General features: G+C 45.5%; 1 protein-coding gene across 15 annotated transcripts in view; it reads right to left on the bottom strand.

Annotated features, from left to right (window-relative positions):
* The window catches only part of Apbb2 (amyloid beta precursor protein binding family B member 2), a 397,355-nt gene that overhangs the window by 321,061 nt on the left and 56,479 nt on the right, over positions 1-19,815 (bottom strand). For 7 of the 15 annotated variants that reach the window (XM_058581937.1, XM_046454437.2, XM_046453925.2 and 4 more), the window contains exon 1: positions 11,763-11,987. The gene's annotated coding sequence lies outside the window, so the exon portion shown is untranslated. Of the gene's footprint in view, positions 1-11,762; positions 11,989-14,105; positions 14,236-18,183; positions 18,357-19,410; positions 19,609-19,815 lie in introns of those variants that run through there. The other 8 variants (XM_058582137.1, XM_058582047.1, XM_058582005.1 and 5 more) reach the window with 4 other exon arrangements.

The following is a 19,815-nucleotide window of genomic DNA, read 5'->3' on the forward strand; positions in this document are numbered from 1 at the left end:
AAACTCATGGCCAAAGGCTGCCTTGAAGCAAGTTAAACAAGCTTCTTTTCTACAGACTTCTTAAATATTTTAATGGCAACAGAGGATACAGTTTTCTGAACTTGATGGCAGAACTCTTTAATCCTAATATGTCTGCAAAACCCAGGTTCCACTGACCACACTGTGGAAAGTGCTGTTTCAGAGGTTATGGAAGCAAGCTCGGAGCTGAGGCCTAGACAGCAGCAAGCCTTACGGTGGCATCAATCACCTTCAGGACTAGGAGCAGTGGGGCTCCTTGAAGATGCTCTAGGGAGGGGCCCTTATGAACCATTCCCTTGGCCTGAAATTGCTCCTCTCCATCTTGTGAATTTAACATGACCATCACCAACTGTCCTTCAGGATACAACATAAAGTCTCCCGCTCTCACCCATTCCCACCACTTGATCTGAAGGCGCCACCAGCACTTTACATCACATCACCCTTTGTTTCATGATATCTCCTGCCAAGAGAGCAGAGTATTTTCCGCATCCTTAGGGCCTACTGCCAACACAATAGGTGCTCAATAAATATTTGCAGAATGAATAAGTGAAGGAAAGATTCTAGTAGCCCTCCCTCCCCAGCCTAGAGAAATGATTAAACATCTGTTACATAAACTCAGTTTAATTTGACTTCAGTTCACTGTGATGTCATTTTCAATAAAGAGACCATGCTCATGTTGCAACTGCTAAATTAAATGACATTTGCACTTCCTTTGGACACAGTTTCTTCCTACACAGCCTGGATGATGCTGACCCATTACAAGAAAACTACATATTTTTGAGTCAGTCCATAAACAATAACGGGTTTAAAGTGAGTTCTCTTGAGGCTGGGATTATAGCTCAGTGGTAGGGTATTTCCTATCATGTGTGAGGCCCTGCACTCAATTTCCAACACCACAAAAACAAATAAATAAATAAACTGAGTTTTCCTAAAGAACTTTGTAGAATTTGGAACCAAAGTCGCAAGGTTAACTGACTTGTATGTAATTCATATTGACCTCATTAACATCAATCTGTGAGCCTATACTACCATAACTGGGGATAAAGTCTGAGGGGAAAAAAACAGATGCTGAAAATGTTCTGGGTTATATTTATTAACCCTCCAACAATGAAATTCTTTTTCGCTCCTATGTTTTATTCTTTGACAAATGTATATTGCGCACCAAAGATTTCCAAACAGCAGGAACACAAAGATGAAGCAGCTCGAGGCCAACCCTGAAGGGGGAGCAGACTGGAAGAGAAAGCAGGGCGATAAACAGTAGAAGGCAAAAAGTGCTGGAAGTGGGGCAGGAGGAATTCACATCGGGAACAGGGAGAAGGACCAGGCGCCCTGTCCTGGGTGGTCTTGTACACCAGAGATTCTCCAAGTGTGGCCCCCAAACCAGCAGCATCAGCAATGCCTACAAAATTGAAAGAAATGCAGATTTTCATGAGGCCACACCCCAGACCCACGAATGAGACACTGTGGGGCTGGGGCCAGTAAGGACGCACACTGAGGTGGACAACCATAACACGACTTCATAAAGGAGGACTAAAGTCAGATACAAAGTAGACAGCAGGTTGGATGCAGACAAGAGGAGCAGAGAATAAAAGCCCAAAGCCAGAGAAACCCGGCCCGCTGTAAGAGCAGTGAGGGGCAAGCTCGGGGCAGATCATGAAGGGTGCTGGTGCAGCACCAAGAAACTGAGACCTATCCTGAGGGCAGCAGGGTCCCCCGAAGGGGTGGGATGGGCATGCCCAGACCTGCAGAAGACTTCGGATCACCCTGGATGTAGTGCAGAGAAGAAACAGCAAGAGGCGGTGGAGAACCGCACTGCGGCTTGGAGTTGTGAGTCAACAGCGGTGGGGAGGGAAGTGGAGGCTGCTGGAAATGGCAGGGCCCCATGCAGGAGCCAGAGAGTCCTGGTGCCTTAAGTAACTGCAGAGATGCAGCTGCCTGGTGTCCTGGGGGATAGACAAGCATCCTCCCAGCCACCAAGCCTTGCAGGACCCACCCACACCCAACCGGGGGAGGTGCCGGTCTGGGAAGCACTCAGTACTTCTGCTGGCAACACCAGCTGTGCTGTACAGTAATCTGCCCTTTAGCCGTCAGCTTCTCTACAGACCAGGGCTCTGAGCAAGCGAGACAGTGGTCATCCTGGTCAGTTTCCATGTGCGGCATTTGGAACGGCGCCCAGCCACTACTGGGAAGCCAAACTGCATGAATGGAGCTGGAAAGGCCGAGAGGCCACTGGGAGGCCACTGCTCTAATTCAGGGGAGAGAGGACCATGTCGTGGGGAAGGAATTAGACAAGTAAAGCAACTGATCTTCATTGCCCTGTAGCCTCTTGAAACCATTCAAAACACGGAATAAAACTCTTTCCAAGTCAATTATATTGTGAAAATTCAAGAGTGAGTTTGATCAGTTGAATGGAATCCATGAAAGCCCATCTCCCCGTGGAAAGTCCAGAAAGGACCACGATTTGAGCACTTTCACAGTGAAATAAGACACAGTTCTAGGCCACAGAGAGACAGCCACCTAACTGAGATGCCAAGTTTATTCTCTTTTGTTTTTGGAATAACTCTACGACGCCTCCAAGTATACAACAGAGACATCTCAAACCCTGCTGAAATAGTCTGCATCTTTGCTTTGATTTTTACAAATGATTCCTGGCAGGCAGATAATGTTGTGACCCAATTACAAGGTATTTTGGAAGTAGCAGGCACCTAACCCGGGGGAGGAGCTGGTGGGCGCAGAGGGAAGAGTTACAGCAGCCACTGCCACCTGCCTCTCCATCCTCCGGATTCTAGAGGAGGGAGCTGTGACAACCAGGAAGTAAGAGAACATCTCCTCTGACCTGCTTCCCGTCTTCTCACCATTCCCAAAATAGACAGAGCGAAGGAAAATCATAAATATAATTCTCAGCCCTCGAGGAGAAGGGCATAAATCTGGGTCCCTGGGAAAAGGATGCAAGGCAAAGCTACTGAAAGCCCCAGAATCAAGAGGTGGGAACAGTGGGAAACAAAACCCATGGCACAAAGGGAAACCAAGACCCTCAAAACAATGGCCAATTCTTTTTTTTTTTTTTTTTTTTTTTCAGAGTAGAAATTAGAAGTTTATTAAAGGACAGCAGAAAAGACTTCTCCCGGAGGAAGAAGGGGTCCCAAGAGGTGGAATCCGTGGAAGGGATGTTGTCTCCCCTTTTTATAGTTCTTTCAGTGATGGAATGTAGGTGGGAAGGCCCGAGGGGTGGGACACAGGTGGGCCAAAGAAGTAATCTGGTCAGGAAGGACTTCTGAGTCAGCACCTTTTTGCTGGGGGCTGTTCATTAACATTTCTTTGAGGTGGACTTTGGCCTAGGGCCTTTTCAGGACTTCATTAATATTCCATGAGTTGTCCTGCGTTTCCTGGAATCATTCTCAGCATGGCCTCCATTTTAGATTTCACTCGGCATTAGACCCGATTTACCTAACTACACTGACTACCTAACTTCAAATCTGGCTTCATTCCCCCCTCTAATTTGGGAACTCCTTACTGCTGTAAGGAAGGGGGGTGAAGAAGATCTTTCTGGCTTCTTCAGGCTGAAAAGGGATGGTGTGGGGCAAGCAGTTTGGAGTCCCCCTTTAAAAATCGGGTCTATCGAGTGGTCCATGATAAAAGTCCGATTGAGAAGTAATAGGCTGGAGGGCCATTTGAGTGATGGATGGTCTATGAGAGAAACAAGAATTCATTAGTACTGGAACCATATTGATGCAGCAATAAATGCCATAGCACAGGAATATGCCAATGAGTATGATGGCAAAGACAAAGACTAACAATGTTTTCCACCAGGAAGTACCAAGAACTAGGAGCTAAGATATTGTTTCCATGACAAAGTTGCTGAGGACATGGCTTCTATCTGAGCATGTAAATCTTTAAGGACATTTGTCACATTGAACAATGGCCAATTCTTACACCAGAACATTCTTGGAGGTGGAACTGTAACTCTGCTGCCCTGGATCCTCCAAATTCATGCTCTTTAGACCAAAAGGTAATATTGTTCTTTAAAACTAAGAACAATACTCAAGGTTAAGGTCTTCCTTCATGCCAAGCCATGTTCACAAATTCATGAAATCTTCACAATCACCGTATTAGACAGACACCATTAGTATTCCTATCGGCAGATGAGGAAACTGAGACACCCCGTAATTCTGCTGCCCAAGCAAATTCTGTAGTCCATGGTGGTGGGGCTATTAAATGTCTGGCTCTTAATCACCAACAAACCCTACACCTCCCTACCTGTAGGGCTATCCCGTATGTGCACTAGAGGATGTTCAGCAGCCTCCTCGGCCTCTACCTGCAGATACCAGTAGTTCCTGGCATGACAGGATGTCTCCAGACAGCACCAAACATGCCCTGAAAGGCAACATTGAGCTCTCTGAGAACTCAAGCGATGGAGATCTGAAAGGCTGAATTCCTGCGTCTCTTAGGGGAATGGCAAATCCTAGGTGCTGGGTTGAAGAAACAGGTTCCAAGAGTTCCAATGAGTCAAGGAAGGATAGGAAAGGAGATGGCTGAAGGGTTTCTGTACATGGAGATTATACATTAGGAGTCACCTGCCACAGCTCTTGTTCCCCGAGGTCTTCCCACTCTTGCAAAGCGAGGCCAGCTTCCTGCCTCTCTCCTGTGCTAGGTTTGCCATTCCTTATCATCAATGCTCTGGCACACTCCTCTCTACCCTCCTGAACTCGGCACAGGGCCTGGCACAAACTAGGTGCTCAATAAACATTCTGCACAAAGGAATGAAGAAACAAACTGAGGTTTCTGGGTGTTACCAGAACGGTCTCTTCACGAGAAGAGGCACAAATAAAACTTGGTTCTTGGAGAGAGTAAAAGGTTCTGCTCAGATAAACTGAAGAATCTGAGGCTGAAATGGTACTTCCGATGGTGCCTATGGGTCCCCAAGTCCCCTGAGAGTTCTGATCACACCACAGCTATGTCCATAATTTAACTGGTTTAGTGCACCCAGGCATGAATCCACTCAAGACACCTAACTCACTTCTACCCACAAACAGTACTGCCCAACAAATCGGTATACTCAATGTCATAGGTCAACTTACTCTTGCCCAGGACCCAAGTCTCCTTAAGAAATCGAATGAGGGGGCTGGGGATATAGCTCTGGTGGTAGAGTGCTTGCTGCCTCACATGCACAAGACCCTGGGTTCAATCCCAAGCACTGCAAAAAAAGAAATCAAATGAGGACAAGAATAAAGCCAGCATCCAAGAGCAAGCAGGATGCTCCCAGGGAGAGGCACCCTCCTCGTGCATGTGGGGTCCTCTCTCCAGACCAACACTTCAGCAGCCCGAAGTCTCAAGATAGTCACAGGGTTGCTGGGGAGGCCCCGAAATCCTCATCAGAAACCTCTGTCTCCTAACAGTGCCTCATGATTGGTAGATGATAACCATATTCATCCATGTTATAGCAGAAATATTCTAGACTGGAGTCTGCCCAGAGATCAACAGCAAAACCCTTGGTTTTAGGCAGATTTGGGAATTATATTTGGATCCTATTCCTTGTTTTGTATTCAGATGAAAAACACATACCAGGGCCACAACACAGAGGAAACGGCTCGACCACTGAATGGACAGATTCAAGTTCAATGTCCTTTGTGTACCCCCAATGCTGAATTTAGGAAGATTCATGGTGGGGAGAAAAGAACAAGAGCACAGGCTGGGTTTAGGGCCAGGACAAGTCCCCCAGGTCCTTTTCTGAGCTACAGCATGTTTTCCTCACCTGTAAAACAGGAGTCAAGAAAGAGGTAAGGAAATAAGAGAGAAATGTTTCCTGTACAGTTGGCCCTTATTAAATGTTAGCTCTTCATCCCAGGGCACTTTCAAAATTAGCTCCGTTGCGGCTCCTGGGACTCTATTCCTGGAAGACCCAGGGGCCCCAGCAGTGCAACCACAAGCTCCACAATTGGGCCTGGCCTCCACTCCTTGGCAACCCGTGGACTCTTCTGTATTAATTATAGTTCCAGGGCAAACACTGTTGTTCACTATGCAGTCTTTTAGTAAAAAGGACCTCAGTCGTCTTCTCTCTAAAATACGAAGAGACCCCAGTGTTTTGTAGCATTAAGAGCAAAATAGCTATAAAGCTCTTGGCCAAAGTAAAAGCTCTACAATCATATTTATATTATTATGATCAGTGAGATGTGATAATGACTACACACAGATTCTTCAAGTCTTATTTACTTTTTAGCTACCATTTGAAACTCAGAAATAATGCATTTTGCTTTGTTTCCTCTCTTTTTTTGCCATCCAACAGTAACTAAAGGTGAAAAATAACCATCTCATGGGCAAACTATTCTTAAGCTTCCTCTGGCCACTCAAACTCACCCTGGAGGGCATGATATTGGAGAGGCCCAGACCAAGCAGGTTATTACATAATCCTCGATTCTACAGCCTTGACTCCTACAGAATTTCCTAGAATCACCAACTCTGAATTGCTAAGTTGCTTTGGCAGAAAGAGGCTTGCATGCAAAGAAACAAATGCCAAGACACATCTCCAGGCCTGCCTGCCGAAATTCACAATTCAACCATGTGCCCTTTCTGCTCTCTCAGACCCTCATCTTTCATCTTGGCACTTTCCTTGTCATTCTTGGGCTATAATTCAAAAATACTCACTGGTTCCCAGGGCACTTTTGAAATTAGCTCCTTTGCAACTCTGGGACTCTACATTCCTGGAAGGCCCAGGGGCCCCGGCGGCCCACCCACAAGCTCCACACTTTGGCCTGGCCTCCACTACTCAACTCAGTCCTGAGGGCAGCCTCTCTGCATCTCAAGCCAGATTCCCAGACTTACCAATTTCATGGACCATTAAGCTGCCAAATGAAAATATTCCCATCGCTTCATAAAAGAATCTTACCCCAAAACCGGAAGAGTATAATCTCAGAGAAAAGGACACATCTTCTCATTTCAACTCTAATAAAATATTCACTGCAATCATTATCATTATCATATGACAAGGACAATTGAAACCTTCACCAACAGACAATGGCCCTGAGGCTTAGCACTCTGCTTTGCATACACTAGACACACAGTTACTTTAACATTGTGTGGAAATTAAGATCTGGTGTGTAGGACCATGATTCTGGAAATGCCACATTCAATACCACAGACAACACCAAGCTTTCTTCTACAACAGAATTTCCTTTTATGCTCTGGATCTCTGTAAATTCCCTCCAATCTCATCCTCTGGAGTGCACATTTCTCTTCACAGCTCGGTTCCAAAACTATGATTTTTTTTTCTTTTTTTTTTTTAGTTAACTTAAAAAAAAATAATAACTAAATAAAACCATCCTTTCTCCCACCCCAAGCACTCCTGAAGCATAGCTGCCAGTCAAGCTACTCTTCAAAAAGAGCTATACTTAGGTATTGTCTAGCAGAAACAATTTTGCAACATTTCCATAAGAGGAAAAGGACAGAATGGTTAACTTGATTTACAACAACTGTCAAGTCAATAAAAAACAAACAATAAAAAATTGTAATCCACATTTCCATACCATTCGTATTTTCCCAAGTCCTCTTCCCATCTGTATTCCTATGAATCTGTACATTTTATACACCAATAAATTATATAGTGAGATTTTTTTTCCTGACTATAAAAGTAATGCATGTCCATTAGAGAAATCTAGGTAAGGTTCAAACATTATGGAAACAGTTAACATAGAAAGGAGGCGTCTCCCTTAACTCTACACCCAAAGATGTCCAAAGCCTTTCAATTGATCCAGGCTTCATGGTTCACACCAAGCAGTGATGACTTGTCTATCCCTACCTTCCTCTCGTATAGCTCCCACTAGTGTTTGGAGCTACTAACAGGGGTCCAGGAACCCTGGCGTCTGGTTATGATCAGAGATACTTGAGTCACTGTCTATCCACTGTTGATTATTTAAATGGCTAACTCCTTACCTGCCTCGCTTAAATGTTAATGAGGCTGAGCTTTTGTGAGCACCCAAAAAGCAAAGTGCACTAAAAACACCAAATGGGATTCATTTCCTTTGCTCTCTACCCCATCATCAGAGCTAGCCAGAGAAGGAGGGGGAAAGCTCATGATCCAGCTAATGACACTAGGCAGACATAATCCACCAACCATCACTCCTGCTACTGTAGCCAAGTACAGGTAACTGTCCACTTCAGCCACTGTGCTAACATTAAATGACAATGAGAACTTATTCCAGAGACCAAGGACTGCACTGCTAATCAAGGGTAGAAGACAAAGGGACATGGGAAAGGATTACTAAAAATGGACTCAGGTGGGCCCAGCAACCAAGGTACAGTATGCCCTGCTCTATAGCCCAAGCAGCTCCCTTCTCAGTATCTAGAAGCCCTAAAGCCGGAAGTCTCCCTCAGAAAGTGCAATAAAAGTCTCCAATGTCTAAATGCACTTTACCCAAATCTAATCATTACCTTATCTCCTATCTAGAATGGCAGGGCCACACACTTAATTTTATGACAACCATTGTACATACTAAATGAAAAGTAAAAGGGAGATAGGAATTGGCCCAAAAAGAAAGGGTAATGGACAAAGGAGCAACAGGCCAGGCTCACGGAAACACAAAATGAGCTTCACCTAAGGCACTAAATTAAATCCTCCATCACCAAAGGTCTGCACCACAAACCTCTGCACTGACCTACTACACGCTCTCATTCAACAGATGGGAAAAGTGAGACCCAGAGAAGTAAACTGATTTTTCCAAGGTCACACAGTGAATTAAAGTAACCGAGGAGCAGAACCCAGGAGATAAGTCTTCAGAGTCCCTGGTTGGTGGTCTTTCTATCAAATTCCCCTAGACCCTTAAATATAGAGTCTATCGCTCTGCCTCTCTGACAAGCCACTTCAGCCGAAAGACATGTCCTCGACATGTATCAATATGCAGAATATGCACTAATAACACATTAAAATTAAAATGGGGCATTTGGGTTTATCTTCCCTACATTTAATTTCATTTGTTAGTAGTACAACACTGCTGAAAGTAAATGAACACAAAACAGTTTTAATATATGGATGGAGGCATCTGAAAACATTCTAATCGTTCTGAAGACATGCTGTTCTAATCAAATCTCATCCTAAAAAACAAATCAAAGATGTTTTGCAGAGAATGCTTAGCGAATAATAATGGAATCCATTGAAAATACTGTATGAGATAAAATATGAAAGTTAGATTGCTGTGGTATCAAGAGTATCCACCCTTAGAAGGGATTCGCTTGGGCAGCTGACTATTATGCAAAGATGCTTATAAAAGATGACAGTATATGTCAAATGCTATTATGTATCAAGACTGATATTAAGCTGAGAACAAATTACTTTCCCCCAGCGTAGGAAAATAAGCATTATCCACATAATTAGTAATAACTTATTACAATATTTTCCTAAAAGTTTGTCCTACACCTCTAAAAAACTTAAGGTGTTATATTATAAGGGTACTATTTTAAAAGTGTAACTGAAAAAAGTAGAGAGAGATAATCTTCCATTTTTCTTAAAAGGTAAATTTAGATTATCCAGTAACCAGGATAATCAACATAACACTGATAGCACTGCAAGGCTTTCAAGTATTAATTCCTGCTGTAACAGAAAAAGAGTTCAATGTTTGTTTCCCCTTGTTTCTCTGTTGGCAGGAAAAGAAGAGTCATAAAAAAAAGTTGAAACATGACATAAAAAGTAACAGTTTTTAAATACTGCATGCTCGCATATGTAGATTTTGGTAATATTCAATAGTCTTTTCTCAAATAATGTTGCAGTCAACATTCACATTACTCCAGCAAGTGTAAAATGCTACTGTTACATTTTAGCTCATCAAGCTTTTCAACTACCACTTCATTAAAGTTTCAGAAAGCGGAATCCTGCTGGCTCCTTAGAGGTGAATTATTTAGTTAAAGGGATCCATCTGAAAACGGAGTAAAAGTATAACACATAAGCACCTTCCCTGGAAAAAGGTCTCAACCTAAAGATCCCTTCTCGAAGGCTCTATACAAATATCTTGGGCCATAATTGCATTCTCAGTTTATGAAGAGTCACCTGGCACATCAATAACAAAAGGAAAGGATCTTGACAGAAATCTTGCACCTGTGGTGTGTCCCTCTCACCTCCTGGAATGCGCCCACTGAGCAGGACTGCCTCTGTTCTCTCAGCATTGCCCCCAGCCTGGAGAGTCCCTCATGACAAGCACCATCCTTTCAAGATGATGCCATTTCTAGGATTCTGCAAGTTCTGAAAACAACTGTTGAACAAATACTGCTTTCAAGTTACAAATTGAAAAGGGCAAAGCCTGCTACCTAAGTTCATAAAGAAAGCCCCCTTCCAGGGTTCTGTCTGCTCCTGAAAGGCCGGCCACACAAAATCAGATGCTCTAATTAATATGGCCAACTAAGGATAAAATTTGAAATATAAATCCATGATAAGGACAAGATCTGAAATATAAATCCATGACAAGGAATTTTTTTAAAAAGCAAAGACTGAAGAGAGTAAAACCCAGAAACACATCAGATGCTGCTGTTTGTTCTTAAATCAGTGAGAAAAGAAAGCAAATGACAAAACAATGCTGGTCTCACAGTTTCCTCATTTCTTGGAATTCACGCACACTGCTGATATCAATTTATGATGATCCTTTAGTTATTTCACTTAAATCATCAGGCACAATGTGAAGCCAATGACTGAAGGACTTCTTAAAACTATCCCTTAGAAGAGCCCAGTCCCATCCTAGCTTCTGACACTGACCTAATTCTCTCAATTTCGGCCCTCTCCAACTACTCAATCCATCCAAAAACATCTCTGACAGTTCGTGGCTCAAAAACTGCGCAGAACTTGACTACAAAACGGTCTCAATTCTCAGTCTGATATGTCCAGACAATTTCTCTTTTAAAATTCAACTCCCACGCTCCCTCGGACCCCTGGGTTCTAGACCTCTTTACCCAGGTGAAACCACTTCTTATTGTTTCTACCGGACCCCGCATCCCTCCCTCCTTCCAGCTCGAAGATTTTCGTAGCATAGATGTCATTTCTGGCTTTCAACCCTCCATTCCGCCCGGCGGGCAGCAGGGGCTTTCTCAGGACCCTTGTGGCCAGCTTCCCTGATTCGGCCCCCTTCGCACAGCCATTTTCTAGTTAATAGGCTCTCTCCGCCTTCGAGGGGGGAAATGAACTTTTCCCCCTTTTCCTCTCTCCGCGTCTGGTTTCTGAACCCCAGAGAAGCCAGCCCTGTCTCCAACTCCCGGCAGGAGCGCACTGGCGCCAGGGCGAAGAGCCCAGCCGCACAGCGGAGGCGGGTGCTAGGGCAAGGGGGTGTGCGCTCTTCGCCGCCCGCGCCCACCCTCACTTTTCCCCTCCGCAGTCCCCACCCGGGCGAACCCGATCGAACCCCATCTCCCCTGCCCCAGGCCCTGACAAGCCTAAGCTGATGAGGGAAAGGGGGCGCCGGTGGAAGGAGGGATGGAAGTCAAGGAGTGAGCCCGCAGTCGCCCTGCCACCCGCCCTGCAGCGCGGGCGCAGGGCGCACAGGACTCCGCAGCGGGTGTCCGCTGCAGATGCGGCGGCAGCTGCTGCAGCTGTGGCTGCGGCTGGGCGGGTGGCAGTGACCGCGTAGCCCAGGGGCCAGGAGGAGAGGAGCAGCCGCAGGGGGTACGTGCAGCCACTAGACGCCCGCCGCTGCCCGGGTCTCTCCCCAGCACTCCCGCCACCACCCACCCTGCCCCCAAGTCCGGAGCAAAGGCAAAGAGGAAAGCGGGATCACCAGCTGTGCGCGCGGTGCTCGGCTGGGGCGCCCGGCGGCTCTGCTTCAGTCTCGCCCTCCCCGGAGCGCCGGGATCAGCTGCGGGCGCAGCGCACGAGCTTCCTACTTGAGACCAGCACAGACTCGGGCGACTGAGCATGCCCAGTGCCGCTCCGCGAGTCCCGCGCAGGGAGCGGCGCCGGCGAGATTCCACTTCTCCAGGCTTTGGAGGCGGCTGCGCGAGGAGAGGATTGGAGGGGCCTGGCGGAGCTGGGGCCCGAACCGAGAAAGGCGGGGCTGGGGGCGGTGACGGTAGTGGGCGGGTGGCGCTCCCAGGGCGACCCCTGCAGGTGGAGGCTGCGGGGCCTCCTGCTCGCAAGCTTCCCCAATCGCCAAGAAGACCGCAGGGAGGCAGTGGGTGCCAGGGTAAGGCTGGGGTTGCGGTGCAGCCCGGGTATCCTCTCCCTGTGGCCTGGCGTCTGTCTGCACCAGAAGGCAGTTGGGTAACCTTATCCCTGGCTTTTCTCCCACATGTCTGCATCGCCTTACAATGGGAAAATGTCCCCAGATGAGAGCAGCCCACACCCACCCAGGCTAGCCAAAAGTTAGTAGGCGAGACCTTCTCCTTCCTTCTGCTCCTCATCTCTACCTCCAGGCATATCCTCCCCCCCCTCCTCTCTCTCTCTCTCTCTCTCTCTCTCTCTCTCTCTCTCTCACACACACACCTCTCTCTCTCTCACACACACACACACACCTCTCTCTCTCTCTCACACACACACACACACACACTCACACACATAGAGACTTACACACACAGACACACATATCATTCCTCCATCCGAAAATCAAAAATCACAGCAAGATGAGGCCAGGGGAGAGAAACACCTGCAGGAAGGAAAGGCATAATTTTACTTCCACTCTCAGTGAATTAACTACAACTGCTGTGGAAGTCAGGAGGCAAGGCCCTGACAAGGTAGATACCCAGTTAAGTGGGAAACTGTGCTCTGTCCCAGGAAGGCTTCTGAAATAGATTGCTGGATCCGTCTGCGGTTGATAGCAAGCATCTGTGCATCTAACAAGTTCCCAGGTGATGCAGGTGCTGCTAGTCTGAGGCTACACCTTGAGAACTCTATATATACACAGAGAACTCAACCTACCATTTCCTTAAAGAGAAAAATCCTAAAGGTAAATTAATTGTAAACCCGGCGCATGGGCGCACACCTGTAATCCCAGCAGTAGGATCCAGAGTCCAAAGCAACGCGGTGAGACCGTGTCTCTAAATAAAATATAAAATAGGACTGTAGATGTGGCTCAGTGGTCTAGTGCCCCTGAGTTCAATCCCTGGCACCTCCCATCCCCCCTCCCCCCAAAAAAGTAAACTAATTGTAACTATAAAGTACAGGCTCCTTCCCATCCTCTTCCCCAAACCTACATAATGCAGTTTTCCTGGAGTAACAAACTCATACCCCATTCTTCCTTATTCATATGCAGGCACTATACAATGAAGAGGGGCATTATTTCAGTCCATCATAAATTTATTGAGGGGCCACAGGGACTTCTATTAGGTCTAGGGATAAAAGTGAATTAAAAAGCCAGAACCCCTGTTTTCATGGTGTTTACAGTCCAGCAGGGTGATCCACACCCATCAAATCATCACTGTAAAATGTCCCCTCAAACAAGGAGCTTACTAAAAGGGAAATGCACACGATGCTAACAGTGTAAAATGGGGCCCTGATGCAGTCTCCAGCGGGGTTGTTTGGAATGAAGGGGCTGCCTTGTGAAAGAGGGGGTTTTGCATCCTGAACTTCTATGAACAATTACTTCCCTCAGAAGCAGCTGGAAGCCAACAATCATGTTGCTCCTTCTACAACAACAACAAAATAGTATAGGCACAGAAAAAGCCCCCAAAATCCATGAAAGTGCTCATTCTTGGGGCAGAGTCCCTGCATCCCAGAATGGGTCTAACGAGTCTGTGATCCATGGACCACCGAGAGCCATAGTTCACTTAGCCACTTGGGAAAAAGTGACTACTCGGAAAGCCTCGTGGTTCTAGTCTGCGTTCTTCAGGCCCAGAGAGGAAATTAGCCCGACCTCGCCAAGAGTCAGTAGCAGAGATCGGCGGGCTTCCAGGCGAGCCCCCTTCTACCCGCACTTATTACCCCAGACACCACAGATTCCCGGAGCCCCGCCCTGCCACCCGCTTCTCTCAGGGGTCCCGGGGCACGGAAAATCGACCGCCCCTCTAGGATCGGTCTCCTCTGGACCCAGAGGAAAACCCGCGGTGGAGTCCCCGGCATGGGGCGGGGCCATGCGCGCAGGCGCAATGGCCGCCAGGTTGGGCCGAGGAGGCGCCCTGCTCCACACCTGATGCAATCAGCCTTCCGGAAACGGGCACTGCCGCCGCGCTCCTGCAGGAAACGCTTCCGCGCCCTGCTCCCGCCGCTACGCTCCACGCCCGGCTTGGTCCCGGGCAGAGGGCGACGTTCTGCATACCCCAGGGGATCTGCCGGCGAGGTCGGGAAGTCGCCTCCTGGACCAGCAAAATGCCTAGATGCCCTGGAGAGTGACGTCGAGACGGCCACCGAGGGTTCTGCGGCTGCAGAAGGAAATTCCCTTAATGATTTCCAGAAAGGACGGGCGGGGGCTGCAGGGCCGACTTTTAACCTTCCTTTGCTTCCTTCCTTCGTCCGCTTCCCACACCTATTTTCTTTCTCCCTGGAAGGAGAGTTTATGGTAACAGCTGTCCGAAGGCAGGATGGGAAGGACGCCCTGATGTACCTCTCTGCCCTGCTAAATATGCAACAGTCCCTTAGCCTGCCTGGCTCCATTGTATAAATAAGTAATCGGTGTCTCTGTACCTCGTCCTTTAACTCCACAAAGAAAATCATTTCCCGTTTCTCCATCTCTTGCAATTTGGATCGCTATTGTGAGTGGGTTTTTCCCTGAGTGCTGACTCACCCCATGAATTGTTTTCTAAGGAAATGAAATATTCCAAGAATATGCTAAGAGCATGTTTTATAAGGTATGAAAGCAAACGCTGCAAATAGCACACAAAAATCATGTCTGAAGTCCCTGAAGGCCAAAGGTCCTCCTCAACCTCCTGGGGTAGGGGGTGGGGAGACAGGCAAGGAATTTTACTGGGAAGGAGACTTAAGTGACTCTTCTTAGAATCAAGTCCAGATCATCTCAGAGATTTTACAGGCGATGTTTGCCTCTCTGTTGCCCAGTGATATGAATGCCTTTTCCCTCACTTAAGTCAGAACCCAGAGTTCTCAAAATTCGAATGGTCCGTGGATCACAAACTAGTTAGGCCCATTCTGGGGTGCAGGGACTCTGCCCCAATATATAACATATATTCAAGAGCATATGTTATAATGCTATTTTTCGATCTATTTTTAATTTTGTTAAAAAGTACAAAATTGGTAGCCACAAAGGGGATCCTATTACTTGTCCCTCCTTGTTAAGTCATTAGTCTTTAAATAGTCCTTGATCAACAACCTATCCAACTACGTCTCATAATGCCAAACTAGGCAATTAGTATCTCAAAGTGGTGTGAACTATAAGACATCAAGAAATCTTTTGTGCCAACATTTAGAACCTCTAGTATTTTTATTTGCTTGTGGAGTATGTGAACTATTTGAGGTTAGTTAATTCAAGGGAGTTTTAATGATCACAACAAAACATTAGGGTCATGGTTTGCTTTTGTTACAATTTAAAATACTTTTCACAATATAGAAATCAAAAGGAGGGCTGCGGTTGGAGCTCAGTGGTAGAGCGCTTGCCTAGTATGCATGAGACACTGGGTTCGAGTCTCAGCACCGCATATAAATAAATGAATAAAAGTTCTGTCAACAGCTAAAAAAAAATTTAATGCTTGCAAATTTAAAAAAAAAAAAAGAAATCAAAAGGAAATACAAAGATAGCTTCACAACTCAATAGCTGCAATAAGATAATATCTAAATAGTAACTTCAGAAGTCTACCTTTTTATCTTGAATGTGTATTTCTTTTTGGAATGTTCTGACATTTAGAGATCTGGGAGAATACCTGCTACAGCAAAAATAGAGTTGAGTGAATGTCAAAACACAAGGGTGCGATGTACAAGCTCATCACAAGGTACTGATTATAGAATACCTAACTTTTCCTAAGTGTTTAGCATGTGCCAGAGACTGGCTAAGCGTTTTATATGGGTTATGTAACTTAATCCTCACAATTACCTTGTGAGGGAGGTACTCTGTTATCCTTATTTTGCCCACAGGCAAAGTAAGGCCAGGGGAATGTGAAGTAACTAAAGGAAGGTACAACATATTTGGTGGCATAACTGGGATTTGAACCCAGGCAGTTGGCCTGGAGGCTGTGTTCTTTAACACTACACAGAAAAACACAAATGTGGAGAGACTGATTATGATTTCTGTCTCATATAAGAAAGTGGAGTGTTGTAACTTCCTTCCCCTTTTTCTAAACCAAAAAATTTGATAAAAATGTTTGTGGTCTACATTAGGAAAGAAGCCCTGCTAACTAATGAGTTAAGACCCCTGTTATGGTTTGGATCTTAAGTGTCCCCCAAAAGCTCATGTGTTCAAAGTCCCTGACTGGTGGTACTATGGGAGGCGGAAGAAACTTCAGGAGGTGGGACTTAGTTGGAGCAAGTAGGTCATTAGGGGCGTGTCCTTGAAGAATGTATTGCGACCTCAGACCTCTCTTCTCTTTGCTTCCTGGTATTATAAAGTGAGCAGCTTTCCTCCACCTTGTGCTTCCGAGTGGACAAACTGAAACTTTGGAAACCATGAGCCAAAATATTTTTTTCCTCCTTTTAACTTGTTTACCTCAGGTATTTTGTCACAGTGACAGAAAGATAACATCATCCCCAAACTTAGGACCAGCCTAACCACCACAAATAAAGAAGACAATCAAATATCTAGTGATTTTTCAGGAGTACCCGTCAGGTTTCTCCTTCAGTGACTGCTCTGGGCCTGGTTGTTTTCTCTAGTCCCAAACTGTGGGATATAATAGTCACCAGCCACACATGCTTATATATACATTGAAATTCATTAAAATAGCTCAGGATTAACATTTCAGTTCCTCAGTCACAATAGTCACATTTCAAGTGCTCAATAGCCCCATAGGCTGATGACTGCTGTATTGGACAGGACAAATACAAAACACTTCCAGTATGCCAGAAGCTTTTTTTGGACCATGCCGCTCTGGTCCTTTATAAAAGTTTTACCCTCTTCTTATGCTACAGTATCCCATGCAAAATGCCATCTTTCCATGGTCTGTATCTCCCTGAGCTTTGGTCCTATTTTTCTAAGTTGAAATTATTATCAGAATATAGAATATTATCATGGAAAGAATAGAAGCTTTGGAGTTAAGACCTTAGTTTAAGTTACAACACTCCACTTTCTTATGAGACAGAAATCATAATCAGTGTCTCCACATTTGTGTTTTTCTGTGTAGAGTGTTAAAGAACACAGCCTCCAGGCCAACTGCCTGGGTTCAAATCCCAGTTATGCCACCAAATATGCTGTATCTTCCTTTAGTTACTTCACATTCCCCTGGCCTTACTTTGCCTGTGGGCAAAATAAGGATATCAGAGTAGCTCCCTCACAAGGTAATTGTGAGGATTAAGTTACATAACCCATGTAGGAAAGACTTGGGCAAGAAACCGAACCTTTTTTATCTGTAAAATGGGCATGTTATGAGTCTTTATGTTGTGGGTTTGTTTAGGACTAAATGAAATAATATGTAAGTTTCTGGCAGGCCCTGTGTAGGATGCTTTCCTTCCTCCCATTCCTATTTCAGTTAATGACATCAACAATTACTCAGGTTTCTAAACTAGAAATCTCAGTCATCCTCCATTCTCCCTTCCTCCTCAGCCACCCGCCTCAGATTAGTCATCCAGCACTTTGCTCCCACCTCAACAATGCCTCTCAAATCTGGTGCCCCTCTCTGTCCCCATTCCACTGGCCTCATGGGCTTTCATACACTATTTCAGGATACTGCTAACTGACCTTGGTGATACTCATCACTCCCACTCCAAGCCCTACCCCCATACTGCTGCCACAGTGATCCTTATAAAAGAAATGCCCCTGACATCATTTTTCTCCCTCAGCTCCGGCCCCACAACTCCCAGCTGCCTAAAGACAAAATCTCATCTGTTCAATCTAAGGACTCACACAACCAACTATCACTCCATTTCAAGCCCACATTTGGACTGTTGCTACCAACCCCTCTTTCAGGCACCCCTTCCCAAAACCATACCTCTTGGTATGCCCCCCAACACCCTATGTCCCAGAAGCCCATGCTGTGAGCCTATGTGGGACACAGAATGGCCTTTTCTGTCCCTACCCTTGCACATACCCTTCTTCAACTGAACTAACGTGATTACATCTTCTTTATCTGGAGAAATCCGACTTACTCTTGAAAGTCTAGTTCAGCTATTACCTCTTTCTCAAAAGCTCCTTCAACTCCTCAGGGAAAGGTGGTCACCAGCTCCTCTGTGATGACGTGGATGCCGAGTTCTGGATATCCAGGTTTAAATCCCGGCTGCACCACTCTCCACCTGGGAGGGTAGTTCTGAGCAAGTGACTTAACCTCTCCCACCTCAGTTTTCTCCTCTGAAATAATGACAATCAAAGCATGAACATGTTAATGTTTTTGCCAGAGTATGTGAAATACTACACATGACAATGTGCCTGGCTCAAAGGTGAGCACATAATATGTATAACCTTAAAATGATGACCACTAGAGCTCTATATGGACCCTCTTTTAACATTTTAGGTAAATTTTAATTTTTAAAAATTTTCAGGTTGGGGATGTGGCTCAAGCAGTAGCACGCTTGCCTGGCATGCGTGTGGCGCTGGGTTCGATCCTCAGCACCACATAAAAATAAAATAAAGATGTTGTGTCTACCGAAAACTTAAAAAAATAAATATATTAAAAAACTCTAACTCTCTCTCTCTCTCTCTCTCTCAAAAAAAAAATTCTATTCACAATTAAACTTGATTTTACATTAAATAAAAAGTGTTTTATCACACAAGTACTTCATATTCATGGAACAAAATTTAGGAAATACACATAGTGAACCAAAACAATTAAATTGTCTATTGTTTGAGACAGCTCTTGGTTACAAGCAGAAGGAACTCTCATTAAGGTAAACAGAAAACTGAACAAAATAAAAAATATGGGATGGTTGTCAGGTAGCTCACTGCATTAACACAAAGATGGAGAATCAGGTTGGGAACGGGATCAGGATCCATGGAAGGCTGGCAGCAAATCACACAGAAAAGACCATGCCAGCACAATATGCCAGCAATGGTACGACACTGGCCACTTTCTTTGGCCACTGAACCTCTGCAGCTTAGCCTCATCCCTGCCCTAATCAAGGTCACAGGCACAAGTACTTGAGTGGCTGAGCCAAGGTTATGTGCCCATGCCCTAGCAGCCAGAAGACAGAGCAGGAATGTTGGCCTCCCTGCAGATTCCAGCTCCCAAACCACAAAAGGGAGGTTCACCAAGAAAGGAAGAGGGTCTTCTCCCCTCTCCCACTCACTCACCCCACGATGATCACTCACTGGCAAGCAGCAGGTACTTCCAAGCTTTGGTGCCTTTGCTGATGGTATTCCCTGTGCCTGGAAGATGTTCCCTGCTCTACACATTGCCCATTCCTACCTCCTTCATCTTGTCACTTTTCAAAGTCTTTCTTCAGAGGCCAAGATTCCTCCTTGAATGCGCCATGCTGGTTCATCGCTCACTGCTTAATTCCAGAGCTCCTGGAGTACTTCACACATCCAATTAGACGGATCCGTCTTTGTTGCTATGCTGTGAATTATTTCCAGTCTCATCATGTAGAAGATACTTAATAAGAATCTGTTTAATGAGTCATGGAAAGAAAAAAAGAAAATTAGATTTTCAGGGTCTATACTAAGTAATTTACAAACACTAACCCAATTTGGTCTCAATTTATAACACAATTTTTCCTCAAAAAGGCTGTGTGTCACCATTTTATTCCAGAAGAAACTGAGGCCAGAAGAGTTATTTTCCAAGGTTCACATAGCTATTAAAGGACAAAGGGAA

This window comes from Marmota monax, unplaced genomic scaffold (assembly GCF_021218885.2).
Source record: "Marmota monax isolate L192 unplaced genomic scaffold, Marmota_monax_Labrador192_F-V1.1 WCK01_AAM20220418_F8-fsc00025, whole genome shotgun sequence".
NCBI lineage: Eukaryota > Metazoa > Chordata > Mammalia > Rodentia > Sciuridae > Marmota > Marmota monax.